Genomic DNA, 18,398 nt, shown 5'->3' with positions numbered 1-18,398 from the left:
TGTTCCACTCTGGGATAAATTCACTATCATTCTACTTCATTTTTTGTGGCTGGTCATTCTTCATACAAGGTTGGTGATTGTTTTTTCCAAGTGCTAAATCAAAGGCACGGGGGTCTTGGGCTCTGTGCCAAGGTCTCTGAGCCCTCTGACAGGCTCTCGAGTCCTGCAGGGCAGCCAGAGGAATTTCCTGGGTCCCCACATCATGCTAACAGTGTAAGCTTCCTTAGCCAATCATGCTATGACACACAAACCTACAGCACTGCATCCTAATCTTCTTGTTTAGCATTGTAACTACTTTGATTTCTTCCTAGATCTTGAACTCGAAAACTCTAAACTTTCCTCCACTTCAACTTTTCTCCCCGTGTTGCTGCTATAGACTAGAAATCCGCATTCTCGCTTCTAGCACCTAAGTTTGGGAGCCCTTTCCTAGGTCTCAGATCAAATCCTGTGTTTAATTCTAAGCTTTGCTGACAAGACCAAAGGTCTGAGATTTCTCTGCATTTGGGTTTCCAACAACACTGATGCTGTTAGTTGCAGAGTGCCAAGGATGCGTCTTGCAAGTCAACTCTGGCAGGAACAAGGCGGCTGCTTGTGGCCTCTGACAGCCCATTGCCCGGGGCTTGCCAGCGCCCCAGCCCCTCAGGGGCTGCCCCAGCCTGGCCGAGCCGCCCGGCAGCAGCGCCGCAGCCCCACAGCAGCTCCAGAGCAGCCCCATCCAGAGGCACCTGGGAGCCCTCAGCAAGGCAGCCAGCAGCACACAGGCAGGAGGACACGGCTGGCGCTTCCTGCCTGGCACAGGGCTTGTGACCATCTCCAGGCACCGCTCTGGCAGGGATCCCCGCAGCTCCGGCCCCTGCCCAGCCGCTCTCTGGGCAGCACAAAGGCTTCAGCAGAACCACCAAAGGCCAAGGGGCTTCTGGCCATTTCACCTGGCCCACTGCACACCTGGGCAGCTGGCTGAGCGCAAGCACCCATTTCCTCTCCTCCCCTATGCCCTACGGACCCTGGGCAGCAAAAGAAAAATGCTGGGAGTCTGTGTATATTAACATAGTCTATATTTACATGGTAAAAGAAAAAAAAAAAAACCAATGAAAAGAAAATTCTTGAAGAAAAACAAAATAAAACCTGATTCAGGTGGCCCCAACAAAAAGAGCTTCTGGGATCACCTCTCCACAGAGCTCTGGCAGGGCAGGCAGCCGAGCTGTGACAGACGGGGCCATGTCTTCCACGCCCTGCGCAGGTGATTTTGGAGCCACTGGAACCTGGAGATGGGAGCCCGCTCTCCTGACCTGAGGATGCACAGCGTTTGAATTGCCAGGCTTCCGACGGCGAGGCTGACGTCATTCGTTTTGTCTTCCAGGGCTGCGAGAGAGAGGAACAGAGGCACGGTCAGAAGCTGGAGCTGCAGGGAGCCGAGGAAGAGCCCCCTGCAAGTGCCATCCCAAGCCGGCTATTGCCATGGCCAGGAGGGAGCAAAGGGAGCAAGGGGATCAGCCCGAAGCTGCTGGCCACGAATGGCCCACGTGGCCCTGAAATCTCCGTGTGCTCTGCCCACGGGAGCAGAGCCCTCCGCAGCCGGGGCAGGGCTTGCAGCTCCCCCCAGCAGCCCCCGCTGTCAGCCCGCTCCCCTCACTCACCAGTGCAGATCCGCTGCAGCTCTTGCTGCTGCCCCCTCAGGTGCCGCCCGGCCATGCCTGTGAACACAGAGTCTGTCACGGCCCCAGCGGCACAGCTCCCTGCCAGCAGCGCTGCCGGCGCTGTGGCCACACGGGCTGCTGGCCCGGCAGCGCTCAGCTCAGCCCATGCAGCGCGCTGTCGCCCCAGGGCACGGCTGTCAGAGGGCGGCAGCAGCAATGCCCAGGCCAGGCGGGGCTCCACGGCGCCGGGCCCGGCTGCCGCTGTCGGGGCAACAGGCGGGGCTGGGGCCGAGCTGCGGCGGGCTGGGGAGGGAGCCCGGGCTCGTAACTCACCCATGAACCTGATGGCCGCCTCTCGCAGGGGCTCCTGTGGGCTCTCCAGGTAGCGCAGGGCCCGGCCGCTCTGCTCCTGTCCTCTGCCAGCTGCAGAGAGCGGCAGGAGGGAAGGGTTGGCGCGGGCTCAGCCCCTGGGCCGGGCGCTGCCTGCGCCCCGCCCCGGGCTCCCCTGCCCGCACAGCCCCGAGGCGCGGCCAGCAGCCGCTGGCGCCGGGCTCCTGAAGGGAGGGGGAAGGGGCCGGCTGCTGCCCGGGGAGCCGCGGTGCCGCCCCTGCCCCGCAGCCCCGCCGGGCCGGGGCTCCATGGGCACCCGGCTCGGGCCCACGGGAGCCTGGAGAAGAGCCCGCGCGGCCTCTGGCTGCAGCAGCGCGCAGGGGCACAGCTGCCCGGCTCGCACACTGAGCACCGCCCTCAGGGGCCTTCTCCTGGCTGAGTTGGGGATTCCGGGCCGTCCTTACCAGGCACTTGCTGAACTTCCGCAGTTTCTGCTCCTTCAGCAGCTTTTTGAGATCCCTCCTCTTCATGAACTTGACCGCATAAAGCAGCGTTTCCCGAGAAGCCTGGAGAGCAGCAGAGACGCAGAGATGGCCCCGCAGCCCAGGGCACGGGTCCCGCCTCCCCCTGCCATGGCCTGGAGGAGGCTGCGGTCCAGCAGGCGCAGGGCAGGAGGCAGCCGAGCCCCCTGCCAGGCGGACAGCAGCAGCCCAGGAGTCCTCACCTCTGCCACATGCTGATTCTCATCATTGCAGTGGAAGAAGAGTGGAAGCAGGCTCTGTTGCACAGGGCTTTCCAAAGGTTTTTCTCTCTCTTCCAAATACTCCATCATGTCTCGGAAGAGTTTTATGGAGAGCAGCTGTACCTGGCTATTATCCTAGATGAAAAAAAAAAGAAAAAACACTTGAGCATTGGCTCCTCCAGGGCGCCCTGGGCACAGGGCTGGAAATGCACAGGGCACACAGTTTCCAGGCAGCAGCCAGTGGCTGTAGCTGGGGGCACGGAGCCTTACGTGGTCAAAGAGTGGCAGGAGTGCCTCAGCCAGCTGCATGGCAATGGGGGTTGACAGCAGAATGTGTTTGTGCAGGAGTATAAAGCTGAGTGTGATGAGTGTCATCCCAGCTATCTCTGCATCATTGTCCCCCAGTAGGTGCATGAGGCTTTTGGTCAAGCTCCACATTCTTTCGGCCTGTGCGGAACACAAGTCTGTGAAGCCCCACCCTACTGCCACAGGGCCCAGAGGCCAAAGGACTGTCCTGAAGCACTGGGGCAGCTGAAGCAGGAGGCAGGAGAGCTGGGAGCAGCTGCCCCAGTGCCCAAAGCCCAGGTCAGGCCAAGTGACTAAGTTCCCAGCGCAGCTTCAGCCACTGCCCCCTTCTCACCATTGAGGGATCATCAATGAGCTCGAGAAGGGCCCTGAGCGCCAGGCGACGCCTCTCCCTGCACTCGCTCTGCAGGTACCTTGAAGAGACCTTCACAACACTGTCGCCACATTCATTAGAATCCAGGCACACGAGGACCTGAAAGGCACAGGCCAGTGACGGGGGAGCCGGCCGGCAGGAGCCCGCAGCCGCACAGGGCTGGGCCCAGGACGCAGCAGCAGCAGCAGCAGCACAGGGTGCGGGCACCGTCCCAGGCGGCTGCTGCCACGAGAGGGCAGAGAGCTGGGAGGCTGCTCAGCCAGGCAGCGCTGGACACCCGGCTCACCTCCACAAGGAATGCCAGGGCAGGCAGATCCCAGTGTGGCTCCTGTGTGCTGAGCAGCCAGAGGAGGTGGAGTGCAATACTGGAACACAAGCGATGACAAGCATGGCGCATCTCTCTAGGAGGGCAAAAAAGGGAGCAGGAAGCTGAGCAAATCTCTCCAAGGACAGGCTTACAGAGCCTGGTGGTCTTTTACCACCACCCTGCAAGGGGACCTGGGCCCTTTAGGAGGTGTCTCCTCCTGTGCTCTCTCCCTTCCCAGCCTTTTCCAGTCTGCTTGGCCGTCCCTCAGTGTGTCGTTAGCCGTCCCTCAGTGTGTCCCAGGGCCTTGGGGAATGTGTGGGACAGCTCGGGCACAGAGCACAAATGGCAGGATCAATGGGGAGAAAGAGAGTCTCACCTGGCCAGCAGACCCACAGCATAGTGGCGGGTGTCAGCACAGAGCAGCGTGTCCCAGCCACGCTTGCGTTCCACTGACACCACCACATCCTTGTAGTGCTTTTGGCAGAGCAGGGACTTCAGAGTCTGCACTGCAAACCTGTGTGCACAGCAAAGCCCGGGTCACACTGGCAGCACTGGCTCCTTTGCAGGCCACGTGTCAAGGACAGGAGGAGTGGGATGGAGCACCTGTTGGGGCTGGTGGCAAGACCGTGCTCTTCCAGGCAATCCTTCCAGAAGGTTTGGACCTCCTGTGGCATCTCTTCTGTGCTGGAGAACACTTGGAAGAGCAGATGAACAAAAAGGCGGGGGAAATATGGCCTCACTACACGTGGGACAGAGGACTCCTGGAGGATCTTCCACATCACCACGGTTGCCTGCAAAGGACAAAGGCCCCCGAGACAGCGCTCAGTGCCGAGGTGTCCATGTGGCAGGGCCCGAGCGTGGCAGGGAGAGGCCCGGAGAGAGGCAGGGGGAGCGCGGGGCCTGGTGGGCCTGAAGCTGCCCCTGGGCCAGGTTTCTGGCCAGCGCCTGAGGCAGGCAGATGCAGTGGGGGAAGGAGGATGGAGAGCTGCTGGAGAGGTGGCCTTGGGGCCAGCAAAGGCCAGTTGCGGAAACTCACAGCCAGGGCAAAGACAGCCGTTTTGTCCCCATCTGAGGTGCACGTGCTGTACTCTGGCCAGCTCCCTAGCACATCCAGGAGGATCAGCTGCACTGGCTCGGCAGTCCTGGACGAGCACATGATGGTCTTCCACATGGAGATGGCAGCTCTGCAGGGTTAGAGCTCTGTCTCATGGGGGGTCTCAGACACAGCATCGTGGCCTGGGCATCCCTAGGGGCCCGGGCTGACCGCCGGCTCTGCCTCTGCCCAGTGGCCCTTGCTGGCAGCAGCCAAGCAGCCCAGCTCTGTGAGGACAGGCCCTGAGGGGCAGCAAGGCAGCATGGCAGCAGGCTCAGGGGCTGACATGCCAGGGCTGGGAAAGGCAGCAGCCAGAGGGTTCTGGAACTCTCTGTTGCTCAGACAGCTGGGCCAGGCAGTACAGGGTGATGGGCTTGGGAGGCCTGAGCCCTCTGGGCAGGTGGGCCCCATACCTGTCACAGGACGGGGCCACACGCAGGAGCGTCACGACTGCGTCAGCCGGGTGTGCTTTGGTGAGTTTCAGCAGGGCCTTGTCCAGCCTGTGCTCGGCAGAATCGTTGGCCAGGAGCCATCGGTGAATGTACCTCACCAAGGCAGGCACCTGCAGGAGGCACGGGGAGACTTGGAAAGCTGCCAGAGAGAGCAATGTCCCCAGGCTCCCCAGAGAAGTGCACTGCCATGGCCTCAAAGGCTCTGAGGGACCAGCAGGCGTGGCTGGGGAAGCCACGTGACGCATGGGGGAATTGAAGCCTGGCCCCAGGCTGCTTACTTGTTCTGGCCTGGCAACACCCTTCTCCAGGAGCAAATCCAGCAGGGCGGCACTGGTCTCATGCTTGAGGAGCTCGCAGTGAGCTCTGAGCCCAGTGCCCATGGTGCGGGTCTCCTGCCGAATGCTCCGGATGAAGTTGCAAACGAGCTGTAGGAGAAGGGCAAGAAGCCGGGGATGTTGCATGGCGTGCTGCACACACGGTGCTGGGCTGAGCAGGGACAGCAGGCCCAGCCCAGGTGGAGGTGGCTGCAGGTACCTGCGCTGTTCTGTGGAAGCGGCCACGGCTGGATTCCTGCTCTTGTGTGCGCTCCACAGCTTCATCTGGCAAAGAGGGAGCGCAGCCAGAGCTGAGGGGCTGCGGGAGAGGCCGGAGAACACAGCCCAGCCCTGCGCTCCCCAGGCAGGGAGAGCCCTGGGATGCCCCAGGGGGATGGAGCAAGGGAGCTGTGGGGTGTCTGCCCGGCCCCTCTTCCCACCTGTCCATGGCCATTTCCCCAGGGGATGGCATGGCATGGCATGGCATGGCATGGCATGGCATGGCATGGCATGGCATGGCATGGCATGGCATGGGGCCAAGTTGGCTGCAGGCTCCAGCCCTGCAACCCAGCTCTGCCACTCACCCTCCTGCGGTGGATGGAAGGGCACCACCTCTTCAGTCTCCTGTGCTGGGGCTGCTCCAGGTCCTTCTTCTTCCTCCTCCTCCTCCATCCAGGCCATCTTGGCCACTCTCGGGGGTCTCTGCTCCATGTCTGTGACAGGAGCTACTTGCAGGAGAGACGCCTTGGGAAAGCTCTGGGGCACCAAGTCCCACACTCTGCCCTTGAGGGCAGCTGCAGAATAGAAGCCTCGGAAGGCCACGGGTCACCGAGTCCTGTGCTCTGGCCTCGAGCTCAGCTGCAGGAACAAGGCTGCAGAAAAGCTTCTGGTCAGACGGGAATGAGTGCGCTGTGTGGGGGCTCCTCACAGCACTGCTCTGTCCCGTTGTGCCCCGTTGCCTGTTCCCAGCACCCGGGCAAGCTTCTATTTCCCACGTGTCACAAAGGGACCTTGGTGACCGGGTTCCGTTCCATGGCACGGTGACCGTGCTGCAGCGTGCCAGCCAGGGGCCTTGCACACACTGCCTCCTGCCCTGGGGCTGGCCCCGGGCCAGCCAAAGTGGCCCAGCTTGGAAGGAATCCCTGGCCCCAGGTGTCTAAGACAGCCTGACAGGATCTTTAGGAAGGGCTCAGACCATAAGCAAAGGCCGCCCTGCTCTGCGGGCTCAGGCCTATCCCCATATCTTTCCCTGAGAGCATTTGAATTTCTAAATGAGAATCATTTGAAGGCAGGGGATTTACATTTAACATTTCAGAGAAGACTTCTGCCTTCCTTAGCAGACACCTCTCTCTTCAAACCAAGACAATTGTTTGTCATCTTGCAGATGCGCAGTTGCTGGGCAGCCCCGTTTTACTCCAGGGACCTGGAGAACCATTCCCAACAACTGGGAAAATCCTAGGTGTTCCATCCACCCATAGATGAGGTCTCCAAATTTGCCCCAAAAGTGGGTCCAGCTTTTATAGGCCAAAAAGAGCAAGTCCAATTGACTGGATGATATTTTTAGCCCAGGTAGCACTTCAGCTGATGACACACTTCACAATCAGCAGGGGACACAGCTAGGCCAAAGCCCAGACCTCTGCTGGGAGGCTTTCCATTCAAACACCCTTCAAACAAGCCTCCATGCAAGTCAGCTGGGAAAGTTTCTTCAAATGATCCATTTCTGGCACCTAACTACACAGGGATATGTGAAAGATTCTAAAGCAGCCGCTCTGGAGTCAAAGAGGCAGCCCTAAGAGTCCTTGTCATCTATTTGTAGCTAAATCACACTTTGGGGGATTGGAAGGGGTTTGGAACAAGCTAGAGAGTGGACCTCTGAGTTTTTTAGATGATGCCATTGCTTTTTTTTCTCTTCTACATAGGCAGGAAGGTTGAGTTGGGCTCACATCTCCACCGCATGGCTCACAGGGCCGCAAGACTTGTAGTTACAAGAGCTTTGAAGGATTTCTTGGCCAAGAAGACATGGCCAACAAGGGTATTTATGTGTTGGACCCAGTCTTCAAGATTTCATCTTACGGACTCATGCTCTCGGGGTCTCTAGCTGGTCAGAGTGACCCTGAGATAAGTTAAAAAGTCTCTTGTCCCAGCCCGGTGGTTGAAGAAGGAGTCAGAGCTCTTAATTTCTCAGTCTCAAGGTTGTTTATTGTATCTTATCTATAAAATTCTTTCTCCTGTCCTGCCGAGGTCTGCTCAGCAAGACAGTCTAAGGAACTCTGCCTCCCCTGGGGTGGTGTTATCTTTTTATACTAAAAACTACCAGTACAATATTTACAATTACTTTCCAATCCCTATCATCTATGTTAGACAGTGAGCTTCTACTCTAGACCAATCTCAAAGTACCAACATCAACCAGAAGATGGAGGCCAAGAAGAAGAAGGAGAAAGGCTGGACATGCCCAGATTCCTCCATCTTGCCCCCTGAAGCCCCATTCTAAAAACCCTCAAAATCTATTGTTCCACTCTGGGATAAATTCACTATCATTCTACTTCATTTTTTGTGGCTGGTCATTCTTCATACAAGGTTGGTGATTGTTTTTTCCAAGTGCTAAATCAAAGGCACGGGGGTCTTGGGCTCTGTGCCAAGGTCTCTGAGCCCTCTGACAGGCTCTCGAGTCCTGCAGGGCAGCCAGAGGAATTTCCTGGGTCCCCACATCATGCTAACAGTGTAAGCTTCCTTAGCCAATCATGCTATGACACACAAACCTACAGCACTGCATCCTAATCTTCTTGTTTAGCATTGTAACTACTTTGATTTCTTCCTAGATCTTGAACTCGAAAACTCTAAACTTTCCTCCACTTCAACTTTTCTCCCCGTGTTGCTGCTATAGACTAGAAATCCGCATTCTCGCTTCTAGCACCTAAGTTTGGGAGCCCTTTCCTAGGTCTCAGATCAAATCCTGTGTTTAATTCTAAGCTTTGCTGACAAGACCAAAGGTCTGAGATTTCTCTGCATTTGGGTTTCCAACAACACTGATGCTGTTAGTTGCAGAGTGCCAAGGATGCGTCTTGCAAGTCAACTCTGGCAGGAACAAGGCGGCTGCTTGTGGCCTCTGACAGCCCATTGCCCGGGGCTTGCCAGCGCCCCAGCCCCTCAGGGGCTGCCCCAGCCTGGCCGAGCCGCCCGGCAGCAGCGCCGCAGCCCCACAGCAGCTCCAGAGCAGCCCCATCCAGAGGCACCTGGGAGCCCTCAGCAAGGCAGCCAGCAGCACACAGGCAGGAGGACACGGCTGGCGCTTCCTGCCTGGCACAGGGCTTGTGACCATCTCCAGGCACCGCTCTGGCAGGGATCCCCGCAGCTCCGGCCCCTGCCCAGCCGCTCTCTGGGCAGCACAAAGGCTTCAGCAGAACCACCAAAGGCCAAGGGGCTTCTGGCCATTTCACCTGGCCCACTGCACGCCTGGGCAGCTGGCTGAGCGCAAGCACCCATTTCCCCCTCCTCCCCTATGCCCTACGGACCCTGGGCAGCAAAAGAAAAATGCTGGGAGTCTGTGTATGTTAACATAGTCTGTATTTACATGGTAAAACAAAAAACAAAAAAACCAATGAAAAGAAAATTCTTGAAGAAAAACAAAATAAAACCTGATTCAGGTGGCCCCATTAAAAAGAGCTTCTGGGATCACCTCTCCACAGAGCTCTGGCAGGGCAGGCAGCCGAGCTGTGACAGACGGGGCCATGTCTTCCACACCCTGCGCAGGTGATTTTGGAGCCACTGGAACCTGGAGATGGGAGCCCGCTCTCCTGACCTGAGGAGGCACAGCGTTTGAATTGCCAGGCTTCCGACGGCGAGGCTGACGTCATTCGTTTTGTCTTCCAGGGCTGCGAGAGAGAGGAACAGAGGCACGGTCAGAAGCTGGAGCTGCAGGGAGCCGAGGAAGAGCCTCCTGCAAGTGCCATCCCAAGCCGGCTATTGCCATGGCCAGGAGGGAGCAAAGGGAGCAAGGGGATCAGCCCGAAGCTGCTGGCCACGAATGGCCCACGTGGCCCTGAAATCTCCGTGTGCTCTGCCCACGGGAGCAGAGCCCTCCGCAGCCGGGGCAGGGCTTGCAGCTCCCCCCAGCAGCCCCCGCTGTCAGCCCGCTCCCCTCACTCACCAGTGCAGATCCGCTGCAGCTCTTGCTGCTGCCCCCTCAGGTGCCGCCCGGCCATGCCTGTGAACACAGAGTCTGTCACGGCCCCAGCGGCACAGCTCCCTGCCAGCAGCGCTGCCGGCGCTGTGGCCACACGGGCTGCTGGCCCGGCAGCGCTCAGCTCAGCCCATGCAGCGCGCTGTCGCCCCAGGGCACGGCTGTCAGAGGGCGGCAGCAGCAATGCCCAGGCCAGGCGGGGCTCCACGGCGCCGGGCCCGGCTGCCGCTGTCGGGGCAACAGGCGGGGCTGGGGCCGAGCTGCGGCGGGCTGGGGAGGGAGCCCGGGCTCGTAACTCACCCATGAACCTGATGGCCGCCTCTCGCAGGGGCTCCTGTGGGCTCTCCAGGTAGCGCAGGGCCCGGCGCAGGTGCTCGGCCGCTCTGCTCCTGTCCTCTGCCAGCTGCAGAGAGCGGCAGGAGGGAAGGGTTGGCGCGGGCTCAGCCCCTGGGCCGGGCGCTGCCTGCGCCCCGCCCCGGGCTCCCCTGCCCGCACAGCCCCGAGGCGCGGCCAGCAGCCGCTGGCGCCGGGCTCCTGAAGGGAGGGGGAGGGGGCCGGCTGCTGCCCGGGGAGCCGCGGTGCCGCCCCTGCCCCGCTGCCCCGCCGGGCCGGGGCTCCATGGGCACCCGGCTCGGGCCCACGGGAGCCTGGAGAAGAGCCCGCGCGGCCTCTGGCTGCAGCAGCGCGCAGGGGCACAGCTGCCCGGCTCGCACACTGAGCACCGCCCTCAGGGGCCTTCTCCTGGCTGAGTTGGGGATTCCGGGCCGTCCTTACCAGGCACTTGCTGAACTTCCGCAGTTTCTGCTCCTTCAGCAGCTTTTTGAGATCCCTCCTCTTCATGAACTTGACCGCATAAAGCAGCGTTTCCCGAGAAGCCTGGAGAGCAGCAGAGACGCGGAGATGGCCCCGCAGCCCAGGGCACGGGACCCGCCTCCCCCTGCCATGGCCTGGAGGAGGCTGCGGTCCAGCAGGCGCAGGGCAGGAGGCAGCCGAGCCCCCTGCCAGGCGGACAGCAGCAGCCCAGGAGTCCTCACCTCTGCCACATGCTGATTCTCATCATTGCAGTGGAAGAAGAGTGGAAGCAGGCTCTGTTGCACAGGGCTTTCCAAAGGTTTTTCTCTCTCTTCCAAATACTCCATCATGTCTCGGAAGAGTTCTATGGAGAGCAGCTGTACCTGGCTATTATCCTAGATGAAAAAAACAAGAAAAAACACTTGAGCATTGGCTCCTCCAGGGCGCCCTGGGCACAGGGCTGGAAATGCACAGGGCACACAGTTTCCAGGCAGCAGCCAGTGGCTGTAGCTGGGGGCACGGAGCCTTACGTGGTCAAAGAGTGGCAGGAGTGCCTCAGCCAGCTGCATGGCAATGGGGGTTGACAGCAGAATGTGTTTGTGCAGGAGTATAAAGCTGAGTGTGATGAGTGTCATCCCAGCTATCTCTGCATCATTGTCCCCCAGTAGGTGCATGAGGCTTTTGGTCAAGCTCCACATTCTTTCGGCCTGTGCGGAACACAAGTCTGTGAAGTCCCACCCTACTGCCACAGGGCCCAGAGGCCAAAGGACTGTCCTGAAGCACTGGGGCAGCTGAAGCAGGAGGCAGGAGAGCTGGGAGCAGCTGCCCCAGTGCCCAAAGCCCAGGTCAGGCCAAGTGACTGAGTTCCCAGCGCAGCTTCAGCCACTGCCCCCTTCTCACCATTGAGGGATCATCAATGAGCTCGAGAAGGGCCCTGAGCGCCAGGCGACGCCTCTCCCTGCACTCGCTCTGCAGGTACCTTGAAGAGACCTTCACAACACTGTCGCCACATTCATTAGAATCCAGGCACACGAGGACCTGAAAGGCACAGGCCAGTGACGGGGGAGCCGGCCGGCAGGAGCCCGCAGCCGCACAGGGCTGGGCCCAGGACGCAGCAGCAGCAGCAGCAGCACAGGGTGCGGGCACCGTCCCAGGCGGCTGCTGCCACGAGAGGGCAGAGAGCTGGGAGGCTGCTCAGCCAGGCAGCGCTGGACACCCGGCTCACCTCCACAAGGAATGCCAGGGCAGGCAGATCCCAGTGTGGCTCCTGTGTGCTGAGCAGCCAGAGGAGGTGGAGTGCAATACTGGAACACAAGCGATGACAAGCATGGCGCATCTCTCTAGGAGGGCAAAAAAGGGACCAGGAAGCTGAGCAAATCTCTCCAAGGACAGGCTTACAGAGCCTGGTGGTCTTTTACCACCACCCTGCAAGGGGACCTGGGCCCTTTAGGAGGTGTCTCCTCCTGTGCTCTCTCCCTTCCCAGCCTTTTCCAGTCTGCTTGGCCGTCCCTCAGTGTGTCGTTAGCCGTCCCTCAGTGTGTCCCAGGGCCTTGGGGAATGTGTGGGACAGCTCGGGCACAGAGCACAAATGGCAGGATCAATGGGGAGAAAGAGAGTCTCACCTGGCCAGCAGACCCACAGCATAGTGGCGGGTGTCAGCACAGAGCAGCGTGTCCCAGCCACGCTTGCGTTCCACTGACACCACCACATCCTTGTAGTGCTTTTGGCAGAGCAGGGACTTCAGAGTCTGCACTGCAAACCTGTGTGCACAGCAAAGCCCGGGTCACACTGGCAGCACTGGCTCCTTTGCAGGCCACATGTCAAGGACAGGAGGAGTGGGATGGAGCACCTGTTGGGGCTGGTGGCAAGACCGTGCTCTTCCAGGCAATCCTTCCAGAAGGTTTGGACCTCCTGTGGCATCTCTTCTGTGCTGGAGAACACTTGGAAGAGCAGATGAACAAAAAGGCGGGGGAAATATGGCCTCACTACACGTGGGACAGAGGACTCCTGGAGGATCTTCCACATCACCACGGTTGCCTGCAAAGGACAAAGGCCCCCGAGACAGCGCTCAGTGCCGAGGTGTCCATGTGGCAGGGCCCGAGCGTGGCAGGGAGAGGCCTGGAGAGAGGCAGGGGGAGCGCGGGGCCTGGTGGGCCTGAAGCTGCCCCTGGGCCAGGTTTCTGGCCAGCGCCTGAGGCAGGCAGATGCAGTGGGGGAAGGAGGATGGAGAGCTGCTGGAGAGGTGGCCTTGGGGCCAGCAAAGGCCAGTTGCGGAAACTCACAGCCAGGGCAAAGACAGCCGTTTTGTCCCCATCTGAGGTGCACGTGCTGTACTCTGGCCAGCTCCCTAGCACATCCAGGAGGATCAGCTGCACTGGCTCGGCAGTCCTGGACGAGCACATGATGGTCTTCCACATGGAGATGGCAGCTCTGCAGGGTTAGAGCTCTGTCTCATGGGGGGTCTCAGACACAGCATCGTGGCCTGGGCATCCCTAGGGGCCCGGGCTGACCGCCGGCTCTGCCTCTGCCCAGTGGCCCTTGCTGGCAGCAGCCAAGCAGCCCAGCTCTGTGAGGACAGGCCCTGAGGGGCAGCAAGGCAGCATGGCAGCAGGCTCAGGGGCTGACATGCCAGGGCTGGGAAAGGCAGCAGCCAGAGGGTTCTGGAACTCTCTGTTGCTCAGACAGCTGGGCCAGGCAGTACAGGGTGATGGGCTTGGGAGGCCTGAGCCCTCTGGGCAGGTGGGCCCCATACCTGTCACAGGACGGGGCCGCACGCAGGAGCGTCACGACTGCGTCAGCCGGGTGTGCTTTGGTGAGTTTCAGCAGGGCCTTGTCCAGCCTGTGCTCGGCAGAATCGTTGGCCAGGAGCCATCGGTGAATGTACCTCACCAAGGCAGGCACCTGCAGGAGGCACGGGGAGACTTGGAAAGCTGCCAGAGAGAGCAATGTCCCCAGGCTCCCCAGAGAAGTGCACTGCCATGGCCTCAAAGGCTCTGAGGGACCAGCAGGCGTGGCTGGGGAAGCCACGTGACGCATGGGGGAATTGAAGCCTGGCCCCAGGCTGCTTACTTGTTCTGGCCTGGCAACACCCTTCTCCAGGAGCAAATCCAGCAGGGCGGCACTGGTCTCATGCTTGAGGAGCTCGCAGTGAGCTCTGAGCCCAGTGCCCATGGTGCGGGTCTCCTGCCGAATGCTCCGGATGAAGTTGCAAACGAGCTGTAGGAGAAGGGCAAGAAGCCGGGGATGTTGCATGGCGTGCTGCACACACGGTGCTGGGCTGAGCAGGGACAGCAGGCCCAGCCCAGGTGGAGGTGGCTGCAGGTACCTGCGCTGTTCTGTGGAAGCGGCCACGGCTGGATTCCTGCTCTTGTGTGCGCTCCACAGCTTCATCTGGCAAAGAGGGAGCGCAGCCAGAGCTGAGGGGCTGCGGGAGAGGCCGGAGAACACAGCCCAGCCCTGCGCTCCCCAGGCAGGGAGAGCCCTGGGATGCCCCAGGGGGATGGAGCAAGGGAGCAGTGGGGTGTCTGCCTGGCCCCTCTTCCCACCTGTCCATGGCCATTTCCCCAGGGGATGGCATGGCATGGCATGGCATGGCATGGCATGGCATGGCATGGCATGGCATGGCATGGCATGGCATGGCATGGCATGGCATGGCATGGCATGGGGCCAAGTTGGCTGCAGGCTCCAGCCCTGCAACCCAGCTCTGCCACTCACCCTCCTGCGGTGGATGGAAGGGCATCACCTCTTCAGTCTCCTGTGCTGGGGCTGCTCCAGGTCCTTCTTCTTCCTCCTCCTCCTCCATCCAGGCCATCTTGGCCACTCTCGGGGGTCTCTGCTCCATGTCTGTGACAGGAGCTACTTGCAGGAGAGACGCCTTGGGAAAGCTCTGGGGCACCAAGTCCCACGCTCTGCCCTTGAGGGCAGCTGCAGAATAGAAGCCTCGGAAGGCCACGGGTCACCGAGTCCTGTGCTCTGGCCTCGAGCTCAGCTGCAGGAACAAGGCTGCAGAAAAGCTTCTGGTCAGACGGGAATGAGTGCGCTGTGTGGGGGCTCCTCACAGCACTGCTCTGTCCCGTTGTGCCCCGTTGCCTGTTCCCAGCACCCGGGCAAGCTTCTATTTCCCACGTGTCACAAAGGGACCTTGGTGACCGGGTTCCGTTCCATGGCACGGTGACCGTGCTGCAGCGTGCCACCCAGGGGCCTTGCACACACTGCCTCCTGCCCTGGGGCTGGCCCCGGGCCAGCCAAAGTGGCCCAGCTTGGAAGGAATCCCTGGCCCCAGGTGTCTAAGACAGCCTGACAGGATCTTTAGGAAGGGCTCAGACCATAAGCAAAGGCCGCCCTGCTCTGCGGGCTCAGGCCTATCCCCATATCTTTCCCTGAGAGCATTTGAATTTCTAAATGAGAATCATTTGAAGGCAGGGGATTTACATTTAACATTTCAGAGAAGACTTCTGCCTTCCTTAGCAGACACCTCTCTCTTCAAACCAAGACAATTGTTTGTCATCTTGCAGATGCGCAGTTGCTGGGCAGCCCCGTTTTACTCCAGGGACCTGGAGAACCATTCCCAACAACTGGGAAAATCCTAGGTGTTCCATCCACCCATAGATGAGGTCTCCAAATTTGCCCCAAAAGCGGGTCCAGCTTTTATAGGCCAAAAAGAGCAAGTCCAATTGACTGGATGATATTTTTAGCCCAGATAGCACTTCAGCTGATGACACACTTCACAATCAGCAGGGGACACAGCTAGGCCAAAGCCCAGACCTCTGCTGGGAGGCTTTCCATTCAAACACCCTTCAAACAAGCCTCCATGCAAGTCAGCTGGGAAAGTTTCTTCAAATGATCCATTTCTGGCACCTAACTACACAGGGATATGTGAAAGATTCTAAAGCAGCCGCTCTGGAGTCAAAGAGGCAGCCCTAAGAGTCCTTGCCATCTATTTGTAGCTAAATCACACTTTGGGGGATTGGAAGGGGTTTGGAACAAGCTAGAGAGTGGACCTCTGAGTTTTTTAGATGATGCCATTGCTTTTTTTTCTCTTCTACATAGGCAGGAAGGTTGAGTTGGGCTCACATCTCCACCGCATGGCTCACAGGGCCGCAAGACTTGTAGTTACAAGAGCTTTGAAGGATTTCTTGGCCAAGAAGACATGGCCAACAAGGGTATTTATGTTTTGGACCCAGTCTTCAAGATTTCATCTTACGGACTCATGCTCTCGGGGTCTCTAGCTGGTCAGAGTGACCCTGAGATAAGTTAAAAAGTCTCTTGTCCCAGCCCGGTGGTTGAAGAAGGAGTCAGAGCTCTTAATTTCTCAGTCTCAAGGTTGTTTATTGTATCTTTTCTATAAAATTCTTTCTCCTGTCCTGCCGAGGTCTGCTCAGCAAGACAGTCTAAGGAACTCTGCCTCCCCTGGGGTAGTGTTATCTTTTTATACTAAAAACTACCTGTACAATATTTACAATTACTTTCCAATCCCTATCATCTATGTTAGACAGTGAGCTTCTACTCTAGACCAATCTCAAAGTACCAACATCAACCAGAAGATGGAGGCCAAGAAGAAGAAGGAGAAAGGCTGGACATGCCCAGATTCCTCCATCTTGCCCCCTGAAGCCCCATTCTAAAAACCCTCAAAATCTATTGTTCCACTCTGGGATAAATTCACTATCATTCTACTTCATTTTTTGTGGCTGGTCATTCTTCATACAAGGTTGGTGATTGTTTTTTCCAAGTGCTAAATCAAAGGCACGGGGGTCTTGGGCTCTGTGCCAAGGTCTCTGAGCCCTCTGACAGGCTCTCGAGTCCTGCAGGGCAGCCAGAGGAATTTCCTGGGTCCCCACATCATGCTAACAGTGTAAGCTTCCTTAGCCAATCATGCTATGACACACAAACCTACAGCACTGCATCCTAATCTTCTTGTTTAGCATTGGAACTACTTTGATTTCTTCCTAGATCTTGAACTCGAAAACTCTAAACTTTCCTCCACTTCAACTTTTCTCCCCGTGTTGCTGCTATAGACTAGAAATCCGCATTCTCGCTTCTAGCACCTAAGTTTGGGAGCCCTTTCCTAGGTCTCAGATCAAATCCTGTGTTTAATTCTAAGCTTTGCTGACAAGACCAAAGGTCTGAGATTTCTCTGCATTTGGGTTTCCAACAACACTGATGCTGTTAGTTGCAGAGTGCCAAGGATGCGTCTTGCAAGTCAACTCTGGCAGGAACAAGGCGGCTGCTTGTGGCCTCTGACAGCCCATTGCCCGGGGCTTGCCAGCGCCCCAGCCCCTCAGGGGCTGCCCCAGCCTGGCCGAGCCGCCCGGCAGCAGCGCCGCAGCCCCACAGCAGCTCCAGAGCAGCCCCATCCAGAGGCACCTGGGAGCCCTCAGCAAGGCAGCCAGCAGCACACAGGCAGGAGGACACGGCTGGCGCTTCCTGCCTGGCACAGGGCTTGTGACCATCTCCAGGCACCGCTCTGGCAGGGATCCCCGCAGCTCCGGCCCCTGCCCAGCCGCTCTCTGGGCAGCACAAAGGCTTCAGCAGAACCACCAAAGGCCAAGGGGCTTCTGGCCATTTCACCTGGCCCACTGCACGCCTGGGCAGCTGGCTGAGCGCAAGCACCCATTTCCCCCTCCTCCCCTATGCCCTACGGACCCTGGGCAGCAAAAGAAAAATGCTGGGAGTCTGTGTATGTTAACATAGTCTATATTTACATGGTAAAAGAAAAAAAAAAAAACCAATGAAAAGAAAATTCTTGAAGAAAAACAAAATAAAACCTGATTCAGGTGGCCCCAACAAAAAGAGCTTCTGGGATCACCTCTCCACAGAGCTCTGGCAGGGCAGGCAGCCGAGCTGTGACAGACGGGGCCATGTCTTCCACGCCCTGCGCAGGTGATTTTGGAGCCACTGGAACCTGGAGATGGGAGCCCGCTCTCCTGACCTGAGGAGGCACAGCGTTTGAATTGCCAGGCTTCCGACGGCGAGGCTGACGTCATTCGTTTTGTCTTCCAGGGCTGCGAGAGAGAGGAACAGAGGCACGGTCAGAAGCTGGAGCTGCAGGGAGCCGAGGAAGAGCCCCCTGCAAGTGCCATCCCAAGCCGGCTATTGCCATGGCCAGGAGGGAGCAAAGGGAGCAAGGGGATCAGCCCGAAGCTGCTGGCCACGAATGGCCCACGTGGCCCTGAAATCTCCGTGTGCTCTGCCCACGGGAGCAGAGCCCTCCGCAGCCGGGGCAGGGCTTGCAGCTCCCCCCAGCAGCCCCCGCTGTCAGCCCGCTCCCCTCACTCACCAGTGCAGATCCGCTGCAGCTCTTGCTGCTGCCCCCTCAGGTGCCGCCCGGCCATGCCTGTGAACACAGAGTCTGTCACGGCCCCAGCGGCACAGCTCCCTGCCAGCAGCGCTGCCGGCGCTGTGGCCACACGGGCTGCTGGCCCGGCAGCGCTCAGCTCAGCCCTTGCAGCGCGCTGTCGCCCCAGGGCACGGCTGTCAGAGGGCGGCAGCAGCAATGCCCAGGCCAGGCGGGGCTCCACGGCGCCGGGCCCGGCTGCCGCTGTCGGGGCAACAGGCGGGGCTGGGGCCGAGCTGCGGCGGGCTGGGGAGGGAGCCCGGGCTTGTAACTCACCCATGAACCTGATGGCCGCCTCTCGCAGGGGCTCCTGTGGGCTCTCCAGGTAGCGCAGGGCCCGGCGCAGGTGCTCGGCCGCTCTGCTCCTGTCCTCTGCCAGCTGCAGAGAGCGGCAGGAGGGAAGGGTTGGCGCGGGCTCAGCCCCTGGGCCGGGCGCTGCCTGCGCCCCGCCCCGGGCTCCCCTGCCCGCACAGCCCCGAGGCGCGGCCAGCAGCCGCTGGCGCCGGGCTCCTGAAGGGAGGGGGAGGGGGCCGGCTGCT

Source organism: Melospiza georgiana, chromosome 32 (assembly GCF_028018845.1).
Source record: "Melospiza georgiana isolate bMelGeo1 chromosome 32, bMelGeo1.pri, whole genome shotgun sequence".
In the NCBI taxonomy this organism is placed as follows: domain Eukaryota; kingdom Metazoa; phylum Chordata; class Aves; order Passeriformes; family Passerellidae; genus Melospiza; species Melospiza georgiana.
Note: the sequence above shows the minus strand (reverse complement) of the source record.